We start from the raw sequence: 13,455 nt of genomic DNA, 5'->3' as shown, positions 1-13,455 counted from the left end.
CTTGCAAGACTTTTTGATTGAAAACTCAGAAATAGTCTGTGAACCATAGATTTTTATTGATACATATTCCCTCTTTCTTTGTATTCTGTTCTAAAGGCAGAGGAGACAAATCCTGTCATCACAACAGCATTGCCAAAGTAACAATTAAAATCCTCATATTAGGGATCCCTGGGTGGCGCAGCGGTTTGGCGCCTGCCTTTGGCCCAGGGCGTGATCCTGGAGACCGGGATCGAATCCCACGTCGGGCTCCCGGTGCATGGAGCCTGCTTCTCCCTCTGCCTGTGTCTCTGGCTCTCTCTCTTTCTCTCTGTATGACTATCATAAATAAATAAAAAATTAAAAAAATAAAATAAAATAAAATCCTCATATTATGTGACTCTTCTCAAGAAGCAATTTGTATTTTTTATACCCTGCCAAACTGGTCCTTAGAGATTTTTTTAAAGATTTTGTTTATTTATTTGAGAGAGAGAGAACATGAGCAGGGGGTGGGGCAAGGGAAGGGGGTGAGGAGGGGCAGAGGGAGAGGGATAAGCAGACCCCATGCTGGGTGCAGAGTCTGATGTGGGGCTTGATCCCATGACCTTAGCATCATGACCCAAGCAGAAATCAAGAGTCAGACCCTCAACCTACTGAGCCACCCAAGTGCCCTATTTTTTCTCTTTAATGACATTGTCTGTTTTTGAGATATTATTGGTATACCTTCTTTACACATGGTTTGCTTTAGTTCTTTGGACATGTTTATAAAAAATTACTTTTAAGTTTTTGTCCACTAAGTTCAAAATGTGAGCCTCCTCAGTGATATTTTCTCTACCTCCACCCCGCCCCATATATCTGGCATACTTTCCTATTTCTGCTTCACATATCATAGTTTTTTGAACACTGGGTATTCTAGCTAACATAAATCTGATGTGAACTTTCTCTACTCTTCCCCTAACCTCCAAGGCTTTTTGTTAAACTACATTTTTTTTTTATTTTTAATCTCTCCATTGTTCCTGCTTATTTGTTTATCAATCCTCCTAGACTAATTCTATAGTCTGTGTTCCCTGTAGTTTGTGGCCAATTGAGGTTTTTAATTATTACATTACTAGTTTTTTTATGTTGTTAAGTTCTTGTTTTCCCTTTTAATCCTGGCTTCTTGTGGGGCACATATTTCTTTAATTATTTTGCTATAGGTTTTCTGCCTTTGCAAAGGGATCTGTGTGAGAGAACACCTTCAAATTTCAAGGAGTTTATGACAGCCTTCACTTTCAATATCTGCTTATGTAGTGTCTCAAGGTCAGCCTTCTCCTTTTTCATGTTTCTTCCTGGGAATTCCCACAGCCTTGCACATAAAACAAACCATTTAGATCATCAGGTATGCATTGGACCTTTCTGCAGTTCCTTATTGTTATCTTGTTCTCCAGACTTTCCTTTTAAATTTCTGGCCAAACTTCTCCAATTGAAATCGCAAAGTAGGCAGCTGAGATATTGGCAGTAAATTTATTTTGTTTCAATAATGCTTTGGAAGTTGGCTCAGTGTATCTTGCTCATCTGAGGTCTGTGTCAAATGAAATAAGGCACCGCACCTTGAGAAGAGATTTTCCAGGAATCTGAGAGTGTGGAACAAAATGTTGACTGTGACCTGGGGTTGGTGCTCTTAATGGAACTCCAAAAGTTAGGTCAGTCATCTTCTTTGGCTAGAGGCTGTTGGCTTTTCTCTGCTCCCCACCACTGATATGGAAGAGGGGATGGGTGGAAATAGCTCCAGGTTAAAGTGTCACAGACTCCACTATCTTACCAAGCTTGAGTATTTTTTCTGGAATAACTAATTTTTATTTCATTGTGTAGCCTTGGTTAGTTTCTAGAGTTCCAAAAAGGTCAATTTTAGATATTTTGTCTACATTTGTGTTCGTTTTGAGGGAGAACGAATTTATAAATGTACTTACTTGGCAATTCTGGAATTCAGTTGCAGCCCTGCTTTTTTAATAACACAGACTATGTCAGCCAAGTCTTGCCTCCTTTTATTAAATATCTCTGTATCCTAATAAGATCCAGATGACACAAGTCATGCTTTCTTTCTTTTTTTTTTTTTTTTAAGTCATGCTTTCATTTAGCAGCTGTGAACCTCCTCTGTCTCAGTCAAAGTCAGGGTGATCATCATGCTGTCTCCTGATGAGTAGATCAACCAATTTTCTTAAAGGGATTTACTTTCTTAGTTACTTCAATCTCATCTATTTTACCCAGTATTGATCAGGATGGACAAGTTTATGCTGCAGTAACTTCTTAAAACTTAATGTAATGATCTATTTTTCACTTACACTATTAGTTCATTTAAGTTTATGTGGAGGTATTCTGTTTCTCAGACACTCAGGGGCCCAGTGTGATAGAAGCTCCTCCATGATGTAGCTGTACCATCTAGAACTTGCAGGATCCTCAAGTGCTAGGAAAAGCACATAAGGTACTTACCACTGCTTTCCCCTGCTTCAGCCTAGAAGTGTTTCATGCCAATTTCTCTCACAGCATATTGGTTAGCATTAGTCACATGGCTTTGCTTAGCTCCAAGGAAATTGAGTTTTTTATTTTTGTTATTTTGTTTTTTTTTCCTTCCTTACCACTTAAGAGAGAGAGAGAGAGAGAGAGAGAGAGAGAACCTATAATCTACTACACTTCTCTTAAGCTGGCTGCTGGTTAAGTGTTACAAAATCAACTTTAAGCCATTTCCTCTTAGAGTTCTCTGTTGATAGTCTAGCACTTTACTTTTGAATTGGGGCATACTTGTTATCTCTTATCTTTTTGTTACTCTACTGATGCCTAAGCTGGTACTAAAGAAAGAAAATTTCATGTTACTTTTCTGCTACATACAGAAGAACATTTTATAGTTATAATATTTTCTTAGATATGTTTAAAAAAATGTCTCCACAACTGCCAACAAGAATTGGCACTCAATCCAGTCCTAGTCCAAGAATGAGAGCACCACCCTTTCTTTTCATCTTTTTCTTCCATATTGGCTCAGAGGATGAGAAGTTACACTGATACAATCTGACAGTCTGTCTGGCAGCATCCACCTAAACAAGAAATGGTTTTCAAACATTATTAGCAATTACTTTTGCATTGCTTTTCTAAAATTAATGTCTAGCCTTAGATAAGCCACTCTATCCAACATATAGAATTTAATTCAGAAAGACTGTCCTGGCTAAACAAGTTTACTTGCTCACACTACCCATGGGGCCTCTATCATCCATCATTCAACGATGGAGTAAACAGAGAGGTTTTATGTTTCTACTATATGCTAAGGACTGAATTATAACCTTAGAATATAGTGAAATGTACACAGTTATTTTTCTCATACAATGTTTAATACATTAAAAATAATATTAGAAAATAATTATACTATATCTCCTTATTCATTCAGTAATGCAATAAATATGTATTTAATATATTGCATATTTATTAGAATTTAGCAGCTCATATTTCAAAAGCAAGTGGGGCATTATCTCTGTACTTAAATTTTAAAAATAATGCGAATCTTATTGATTTATTCAGTTCCAGCTGTATTAATAAAAAAAATCAGGATTTCAATATGCCACCCAGAATTCCTAATATAACTCTATATATAGATTCTATTAAGGTCCAGAAATTGTATTTCAGTTTCCCCTTGTATAGCATGGAGGGAACAGAACTTCATAATGAAAGAGTTAGGAGTTTAAATGACCCTCTCCCCAACAAAACAACTATTTAACTAGAGTAAATTATAAAAATATCATTTAAAGTTTCTAAAACTTTTCCTTAGAAAATGGAGAGGTGTTTGAGAAAGTCTAGTAAATCTTGTTAAGGACAGAGTCTGTGGCATTTGATCCCTTACTTTCTCTCTTCCTCACCTCCTAGGTTGGTCTTATGGAAACTAATTTGGATGGTTATAACCAAGAATATCAATTTGGGCTTAACAAATAAGATAAACACTTAACAAATATGATAAATACAGAGTTCCATAGTCAGATACATCATAGTCAAAATGTTGAAAGACAAACATGAAGATAAAATCTTGAAAGTATCAAGAGAGAACCAACTTTTAACTTACAAGGAAGATCAACTGATTTATCATCAGGAAAAAATGTGACCATAAGGCAATCGGATGCTGTATTTAAAGTATTGAAACTTAAAAAAAAAGTATCAAGAATTTTATTCCCAAATTTTTAACATCAATAATAATAGAATAACACATTCTAAAATACTATGTTAGTACCCAATGAAATCTACATTTTCCAACTAAATGTTCTTCATACTGTAGCAGAGAAGACAGGATAGTACAATAGGAAGAACATAGTATTTACTCTTAAAGAAAACTATGTTTGAATGTTATTTCTTTCCTTTCATAGCTGTCTTGTGGGGAAAAGTTACAGTCTCCATATCTCTAAAATAGGAATGAAAATACCTACATCAGAGGGTCATGATGAGAATTAACTATTGTGACACATGTGTAGTGCCTAGCACATGGTAGATGCCCAGTAAATGTTTGCTCTAGTGAAGAAAACCTCCATTCTTAATATGTGATGGACATTGTGCTAAGAACTTTCTATAAGTTCATCTTAACTATTTTGCCTAAAAGCATTGGATAGAAATTGGTATTATACTTTAAAGTGAATAAATGGTAATTTAAATATATAATAGGACTCATCTAATATCATATTTAGAAGACATTTATTCTAAGTCTCCTCCACATACTGCTAAGTTCTGAGTTTTAAGAATTTGATTGCTGTTTCATTGCTGTTTTTTCAGGGTCTAAACAATGATTAGAAAGTGGTTGATACCCATAAGTATTTCTTGAGTGAATAAATGCAAATCTTTATCTCATTTCATATATAACACCAGTCATGCTGAAATAGAATTGCTAAAAATTTCAGTATTCAATAAAACATAAGCCTTTTCATATTATTAAATATGAAAAGAAAATCATTAGAGGTTTTATGTATTCTTTTAAAATTGGGGCATAATATTCCAGCCAATATGCCAAAGAGTTAGTCTTTCTATAGTCAAGGGAAAAACAAAATCTAGTTCTTCTAGATTTTTACCAGGCTTTACCTGAATAATAGTTTGATTTTTGACCACCATAAATTTTATGCAAAAACTCCCCCAAAAATCTCACAAAAATCAACATGTCATCAACATGTGATACTCAGATTAAGAATGTGTGATATAAGATATAGTTGCAAACAATTATTATTTAACTAATAATTGGACATTTCCAATGAGTCACATCAATACCATTCATTAACAGTTGGTCAGGAAGCTCAAGAGATCGTTCCTTGGGCAGCCCAGGTGGCTCAGCAGTTTAGCGCCACCTTCAGCCCAGGGCCTGATCCTGGAGACCCGGGATCAAGTCCTATGTCAGGCTCCCTGCATAGAACCTGCTCTCCCTCTATCTCTGCCTCTCTCTCTCTCTCTCTCTCTCTCTCTCTCTCTCTCTCTCTCTCCCTCTCTGTGTCTCTCATGAATAAATAAATAAAATCTTTTTTAAAAAAGAGAGATCATTCATTAGTTATTAAATTCTTCAAAGAAACTAAATCTAATTTTGTCTGCTTAACAAAGTATCAACATTCAGGGCATTTCTACAAATGCTCTATTGCCAATGCTTGACTACAGTAGAATGATATAATGTTTTAAAGTATTCTAAGAATTTATTATCTTAAGTAAATCTTAAAATGTATAAGTAATGCAAATTCATTTCTAAGTATTTCTTTTTCTTTTCTTTTTTTAAAGATTTTATTTATTTATTCATGAGAGACTCAGAGAGAGAGGCAGAGACATAGGCAGAGGGAGAAGCAGGCTCTCTGTGGGGAGCCTGATGTAGGACTTGATCCCAGGACCCTGGGATCACGACCTGAGCCAAAGGCAGATGTTCAACCACTGAGCCACCCAGGTGCCCATGTAAGTATTTCTTTATTATCTTAAGTGAACCTTAAAATGTGTAAATAAAGCAAATTCATTGGGTAATTGACACCTAAAAATAAAGTCACTTGAAATCCTACTATACTGTGACTCAGTAACAGAGTATAAATCAGTACTTGTTGACAATGATTTAGACCTAGGTTTTCACAGTGACTTCAAGCTGATCATAAAATCTCTACTCTCCTTTATTACTGGGCACCCAGTAGCAGTTCTCTGACTCTTTTATAGTTAGATAGACCATATGACTATGTTCTTGCTTTTAAAATAGAATTACATGTGACATTTCCAGACCAGGGCTTTATGAAGCAAGTGTGCCCACTCTGCATTTTCTTCTTCCACTGGTGGCATTCAGGAAACACAAAAGCTTGGAGAATAGGAGGGTTACTAATGTCCCTTTAGCATTTTGTAGCAGCAGCGTAACCTCCTATGAGATCTATTATTAATGGGATAAGTGATTGAGCATAAAAGTTCTAGAATGTTTGACCCATTACATATTTTGGAACCTCTTTGTGTCTGACATTCTTTCAATACAAACAAGGCATGTATTTATAAGCATGACATTAGTTAATGTAAACCACTTTAACAATTGAAGTTAAAAGAATTACATTTATCTATGGATTCCTAGAGTTATTCATTATGTAGTAGTCAAGAGCCTACTTTGCGTTAATCCTAGCATCAACACCAAGGATAAAATAATAAATAATGTTTGGTACTAGCTTCTGAAGATTTAATTATTTCATTCCCTGAGTGGACAAATTTCTTCTAGTAACTTGATTTGGTTAGTGGTCACCTAAGTAGATTAATAGGAACAATGTAAACATTTAAAAAATAATTAAATAATAATAATACTTATGAAAACATAATATCGCATCTTTGCTTGAAATACCTGCTGGGTCTCAGATTATTAATTTTCTCACCCATTTATTCTCTCAATATACATTATACATTTATTTAGGATTTACTGTCTAACAACTACTTGGCTCAGTGGTGGGAATTTGACGTGAATGATATATTGATTCTGTCTTCAAGAATTGAAGTGTATGAAGAAAATGAATACAATAATTCATAATAAATGATTGGATTCTTTTTCATATTAATACTATTTGATTGCACATGGTACACTGCATGTAAGATGTGTGACCATGATGGTAACACAATGGGAAAAGAAAGGAAGCATATGTAACAGATTCCATCTTCACTGTTACATAATGCACTCAATTATAAATTATCTAAAATAGCACCCTCCTCACAAAGCAGAAATATGGGAAAGCTATGTGACTTACCAATACTGTGTGTATTCACTCTATTCTCTTAGTTATGACCAGTAGTCTCAAAATTAACCGTTTGTTTTTAATAGAAGCCACCAGGAAAAAATGGATTTGCTACAGAATGGCAATTAAATAATTGCTTTTGTAGACCTTCAATCTCAAATTTTTCATTGGAAATACTCGAATGACATACAGGAAAGAAAAACCCCTGACCAAAATTAGAATCTGAAAATTTCATAGAAACGTACAAAGAAAGTATCTAAAATCAAATAACATAAGTTTGAGAAGATTTTCCATTCTGGCTTTGAAGGAAGAAGTTTCTTTCATGCCATTGTATTCCTTGTTTCTAGTTTGGAACATAGGGCCCATCTTGACATTTTATTTTCCCCAACCCTCTGCTAAAAGCAGCCAGATGGTCTATTCCACTTTTTAGTGGACTTCTCCCATAGCTTTTGCTTTCATTGCAGTTGTTTCTACTTCTGGAACTAGCTCCCTCCTCTCTGAATTTTTAGTTGCAATGAGGGATGGCAGGATGTAAGGAGGGATGTTTCGTGGGTCCTTTCCAGCTGACCCAGGGTTAATGTGTAGTATTTTAAATTACTTTTTCAAAGAGTAGTTTTAGTGTTGTAGTGTTCTGAAATAAAATGAGAGCACATCATTTATGCAAGTGTAAGCTCTGTCTTCTTAATTGCAACATCAATTACTTCAGTGAAAAATAAATAATTGAGCTAAGAGCTTGGGCAGAATAGAGGTTAGGCTTATTTTGAAATTTCTTTCTTCAAAGACCAAAGCATTAAACCACATGGTTATGAACTCACAGTTCAAATAAAAAACAAGTCATGCAAGGCAAATACTATTCCTGTAAAAAAAAAGTCCTATAAATAGAGAAAAGCTGAATCAAGTGAAAAGCTTGGCAAATATGTAAATATGCTAACAAAAGCTATTTTCTTACCAAAGCCAGATTGATGCTCCCTGTAGTTAGAAAACAAACTATATTACCATCTAGAAATCTCAAGCTTTATAACAATGTATGGATATGAAATGAATGATCTAGGCAAATGCACATCATGTAATACGTTGCTTAATTTTACCTAGTCATAAAAATTGAAAAATATAAAACCACAAAATAGTGGATTTCATAGAGATTTTGGAAATAGAACTGAGTAGGTTCTGTTTGTATTACCATTGCCAGATGAATCACAAATACCAGATTCTACACAAGCCCCCAATCGTTCACCCACTAGAAACTATTCAGAGGCAAACACATCACTATCACTACTGGCCAAGAAACAGTCAACTTAAAGAATCTACAAGTGATGGAGATTGCATATAGCACCCAAGTAAGAACTGTTCCTTAACCTGTCAAATTGTTCTTCAAAAGAAGGTGTGTTTAGCACATTAACCTGGGAGTTGGGCTGGGGAACTTGATCTCAACAGTAGGTAGCTTTGTTGTGTTTTCAGTCTTCACTGTGGGCCAAGAGTAGGACTTTTGTTTTAACGTTCCTTAGTGAGAAAGCACTTTTCATAGTTTTCACCCACTATCCACATATGCAGGCTACTCTATTGGGTATGGGTGGGAGGGAGGGATCATTTTAATAGGTACAGATGCATGTGTAGGAGGATTTGCTTGTGATATTGGTGGGGGGGCGGGGGTGGTGGTGGTGGTGGCATCCCATTTATTACCTGTTTTTCTAGAAGTGGAGAAAGTCATTTCAATAATTTTTCAATCTCTTTCTTCATTGTAAAAGAAAAAGCAGGCACTATTTCACTGGGGTGGAATTGATTCTAGACATTTGAGTGTTTTCTTTCAAATTAAATACTTTCTTATCCTGGAGAAATCTTCTGTCATTTGTCAGCATTGGATAAAATGATAGGCTGTATGATGAAAATAAGATCTTCAGAAATTGTGTAGTCTTTTCCAACCTGGTCTACCCAAAGTGCTTCCTTTTATTCTAGCAATCTCAGAGAAAGAGTAGGAGTGCCCGTTCGACCTTTTTTTCAAATAAACATGCAACATACTATACCTTTTATAAAAAGCAAAGTTTGTGTCCTTGCCAATAACCTTCTCATTGTAGTACAAATTAACATTGAAGCAAAAGCTTTCACTGAGTTATCACATCTATTGCATTTCTTCTCTTGTCTCTGGAGCCCTTCTTTCTTCTCTTCCTCAATTCTCTGCCTGAAGATTTTCACTTCTGAAGAAAACATAAATTTATATTGCAGAACTGAAACACTGCTATATTGCAGGCTGTCATTTTGTCATGGTAGACCAAGGTTCTTATAGTATGTTCGTAAAATAGAACATCAAATAGTTTTCCTACATGCAGTTTAGTGGAAATTATAAACTCTTCTATTTACTTTTACTATAAGGACAACCTATATCTCTTCAGTATTCCTTATATGAGTGTTTATTCTTTTATTCTCTTAATATTTTTTCTCCACAGTTTTAGATGTTTTCACCTTGAAAGCAGGAGTTTCCTGATAAGTTACAAATTCATCCATATTTGTTTTCTGTTGTATTTGAAAAATCACAAGAGTACTTTATATAGTTTTAACATTAAGGACAAATAATCATTGAGTTATAAAGACTCATGCTGATCTTCTAAATCTATCCTTGTTTTTAATTATGTAATTATTTCAAATAGATTATTTTGATGGAAGGTCGCCAGATGTTACACTGGCTTCCATATACTGAATTTTGATATAGTGGAACAATATATTTGGCAACAGTTCCAAACTGATTCTGCACAAACTATCATACATTAAGTAGGGACAATACCAGACTTACAGACTTGATTCCTATTCTTTTTTATAAGAAATTTCCCCGTTAGGGGAAAAATTATTATATGACATTTAATTTCTTAGGAAACACCAATAAATACTCCAATCTAGGCAGCCCGGGTGGCTCAGCAGTTTAGTGCCGCTTTTGGCCCAGGGCATGATCCTGGAGACCCGGGATTGAGTGCCGCATCGGGCTCCTTGCAGGGAGCCTGCTTCTCTCTCTGCCTATGTCTCTACCTCTCTCTCTGTTTCTCATGAATAAATACATAAAATATTTTTAAAAAAATACTCCAATCTATAACTTAAGTCATTGATCTCATTAAAACACTCATACTTTCTTCTATTTAAGTGTCAATTTTAGCATGAATTGATTTTTTTTTTTTTTTTTCTGGATGAGCAGAGAGTTTATTATTGCTAACTGTATAAATTCCAGCATTATATACTATGGTCCACTCTCAGCAAAAATTGTTATTGGCAATATGAATCCACTTTCAATCCATAAGTAAATTTCCCTTTGCATTCCTTTAAATCTTTATCTATCATGTGGTCAGTAGTACTTCATTATAAGTACTCTTTTCTAAAAACCTTTAGCTCCCTTCCCTTTGTTTTTCCTAATTCAGCAACACAGCCATCTATTTTCTCCTTATCTTCAAATATGCACCTGAGTATTGATGTTGAAAATTCCACGGCTCCAGAAATTGATGTTTAGGGTTAGAGCCACAAATGTTATGGAAATCAAATAGACAAGCAAACCTACCTCAGTAATGTGACCCTCCTAATTTCTTTTTTTTTTTTTGACCCTCCTAATTTCAAAGAAGATTGTTTTACATCTTTTTTTTACATCTAAATCTCACATCAGCCTTTACTTTCAGCCAATTTTAGCTTTACAGCTTTACTTACAATACAAAGTCACCAGGTTTAGATTCCCTGATCTTTCAGTCAGCAGTTCCCAGCTTTGCAACTGCAATTCCATGCTAACTTAAGTAACACTAGTGCTTTTATACTTGAGCCCCTCTTAACTGTCACGTTTCCATTTCCATCCTTTGTGTTTGGAGACCACCATTTTGAATTCAGAGACGAATCAACCACAGTAATTAAATGGCTGCTTGTATCAGAATCATACTACAAGCTCTGCGACAGAAGAAACAATAGAATACTTGTTTAATTAATTAATTAATTAATTAATGAGTCCCAAGATTAATGAAGGCAGTCATAGTGAACATTTACAAGCCTATTGCAGAGATGTGATTGTGTTGTTTTAGCATGAATTATTGATTAGATAATCTACTTAACAGATTGCTTGTTAGTCTTTATTCTTTGTTAACAGAAACAAGGGAGACTTCAATAATGATACAGTTGATGAAAATTTTTGCCATATTTTTGGCTTGATGGGCAGATACCATAAACAATAAAACCATCAATAAAATCAAGAGCTATCTTTTCATAAAAATCATTTAAATATTTATGCCAGTAACTATGCTAAGTGTTTTAGAAGTATGATATCATTAAATCTCCACTTTGAGGTAGCTGTTCTCATTAAAATCCACCATTACACACCACCATTTTATAGATGAAAAAATTGATTCTTAGAGATGTATGCAACTCACCCAGGATCATTCAGCTAGTATTCCCTAATATTAGATTTTGAAAATGCCACTTCACTCACACGGAGAAAGATGTTTGTACTCCTATGTAATTTATAATGGACCTACATTCAGAATAGATAGTAATGACCACTGTCTAATATATCCAGTGAAAGTTAGTGTCTTAAACATTATTTATTCTGGATAATCTGCTATCTTAAGACAGAGTCCTAAACATAAATATCCACGTGTAGTGTTATCACACTGGATAGGTTTCATTTTAATCTGTTTCATTTATCTGTTAAATACCTAGGGATCTATGTCTCAGTCAATACTCTGATCTTTTCAAATTAAATTATCCTCCTTTAGGGAGATAGTCTGATAAAAATGATTTAAGTAGCTTAAACAATTTGGGTTCATTTCCTTTTCCTAGTTTCAGTCCTATTAAAATAAGTGCCTTTCTTTCTTAAATTGAATTACTAATACCTGCAGACATTGCTCTGAATGACTAAGGACTAAAATTAGAAACATAGACCCTAGATATTTAGGTAGTTACCTTTAAAAAAAAAAACACTAATATTTGTTTTTTGAAAGATGCTGGTGATTCTTTATCCTTTCTTTCTTTGTTGTTTCTTTACATTTGATTTATAGTTTGTAAAGCTATGTTTCTGAAGATAATATAAATAAAATATTTTAAATTAAATGTTATTTTAAGTGACCAAATTTTGAAGTTGTCTTGAGATGAATTCTCTTCAGAAGTGGAAAATCTCTTAAAATAAAATTATCATCATTAAGTATAGATGGTAAGTTGAGACATCCTAATTTAGTTATTTGAGACTATGTCAGATGGATTTTGACTTTCCTTGAATAATAGATTTTTTAGTCAATAGTTCCTTTCATAATAGAGCAGGTTCATATTTTTAAGAGTACTACTTGTTGGAGTCACCTTGAGATTCTACTATATAATAAAAAAAAAGTGATTAAAGTCAAATGGCAAAATGACAACAGGTATAGATTTTTCTCTTTAACCATAATTTATTAAAAATCTAATTTTTTAACTTTAAAAATATTAGAGGAGTAATATTGAAACCTTGTTTGTCATGAGATAGGATATAGTTAAAGGAAAATAACACTAGCCCAGATAAAAGCTAAAAGCTTTGCTCCTGTGTGTCATTTCTGCTGTGTAATATTTGCAGTCAAGGAAAAAATTATCTGTTAATTTGAAACAAAACCAGAAAGACATGGAGAAAGTGTATATGTGCACAAATAAAACCTAGGGAATTAATTGTATGTATTAAAGGATAAAATTAATATGTTAAATATCCAATTGACCTTGTTCAATTATTCTCATGTTTTTTCTTTACGTAAATATAATTAAAGGATAATTTATTTTAATTGGAACTTGCAAATCTATGTTCATTTGCTAATTCATTCCCCAAGAAAATAATTCTCCAATGGACCCTGAACCTATTGATTCAATATTTCCAAATTCTTTCTTATTCCAAAAAATAACTGTAAGTGAACATCACTGCAACTATGATATACTTTCTTATTTAAATCATGAAAGATGTATGCTAGAATAAACACAAATCTCTACCAAACTATACTGGGATAAATTAAGTTAATAAAACTAACAGCTTGTTTCTTAAAACACAGCAATATTTTTTAATTTTGAACTAAAGATATAAATGACTATAAACTCACAAAACACATAATGTTTACAAATAGTTAATATTTGCATTATATGTTTTCTACGGAATTGACTATCGTCTTTCACTTAAATTTTATAGTTTGTTGAGATATCTTGCTTAAAATAAACAATTTCCATAAGAACTTTCATTTTCAAGATGACTATATTTACCTTCTTTTTTTCCATGAGGTCTCAAAGCAAGATGTGG

At 33.8% G+C, this 13,455-nt stretch overlaps 1 long non-coding RNA gene across 2 annotated transcripts; it reads right to left on the bottom strand.

Annotated features, from left to right (window-relative positions):
- Positions 1-2,054: 2,054 nt before the first annotated feature.
- Positions 2,055-6,370, bottom strand: LOC111097947. 2 transcript variants are annotated; one of them, XR_005366416.1, is made up of 2 exons: positions 6,200-6,370; positions 2,055-3,044 (listed from the first exon to the last, which is right to left on the bottom strand). It is a non-coding gene; the product is annotated as an uncharacterized LOC111097947 (long non-coding RNA). The 2 variants fall into 2 exon arrangements; XR_005366417.1 differs by having other exon boundaries at positions 6,217-6,370.
- Positions 6,371-13,455: the final 7,085 nt, after the last annotated feature.

Source organism: Canis lupus, chromosome 11 (assembly GCF_011100685.1).
Source record: "Canis lupus familiaris isolate Mischka breed German Shepherd chromosome 11, alternate assembly UU_Cfam_GSD_1.0, whole genome shotgun sequence".
In the NCBI taxonomy this organism is placed as follows: domain Eukaryota; kingdom Metazoa; phylum Chordata; class Mammalia; order Carnivora; family Canidae; genus Canis; species Canis lupus.
Note: the sequence above shows the minus strand (reverse complement) of the source record. Positions and strands in the feature narration are given on the sequence as shown.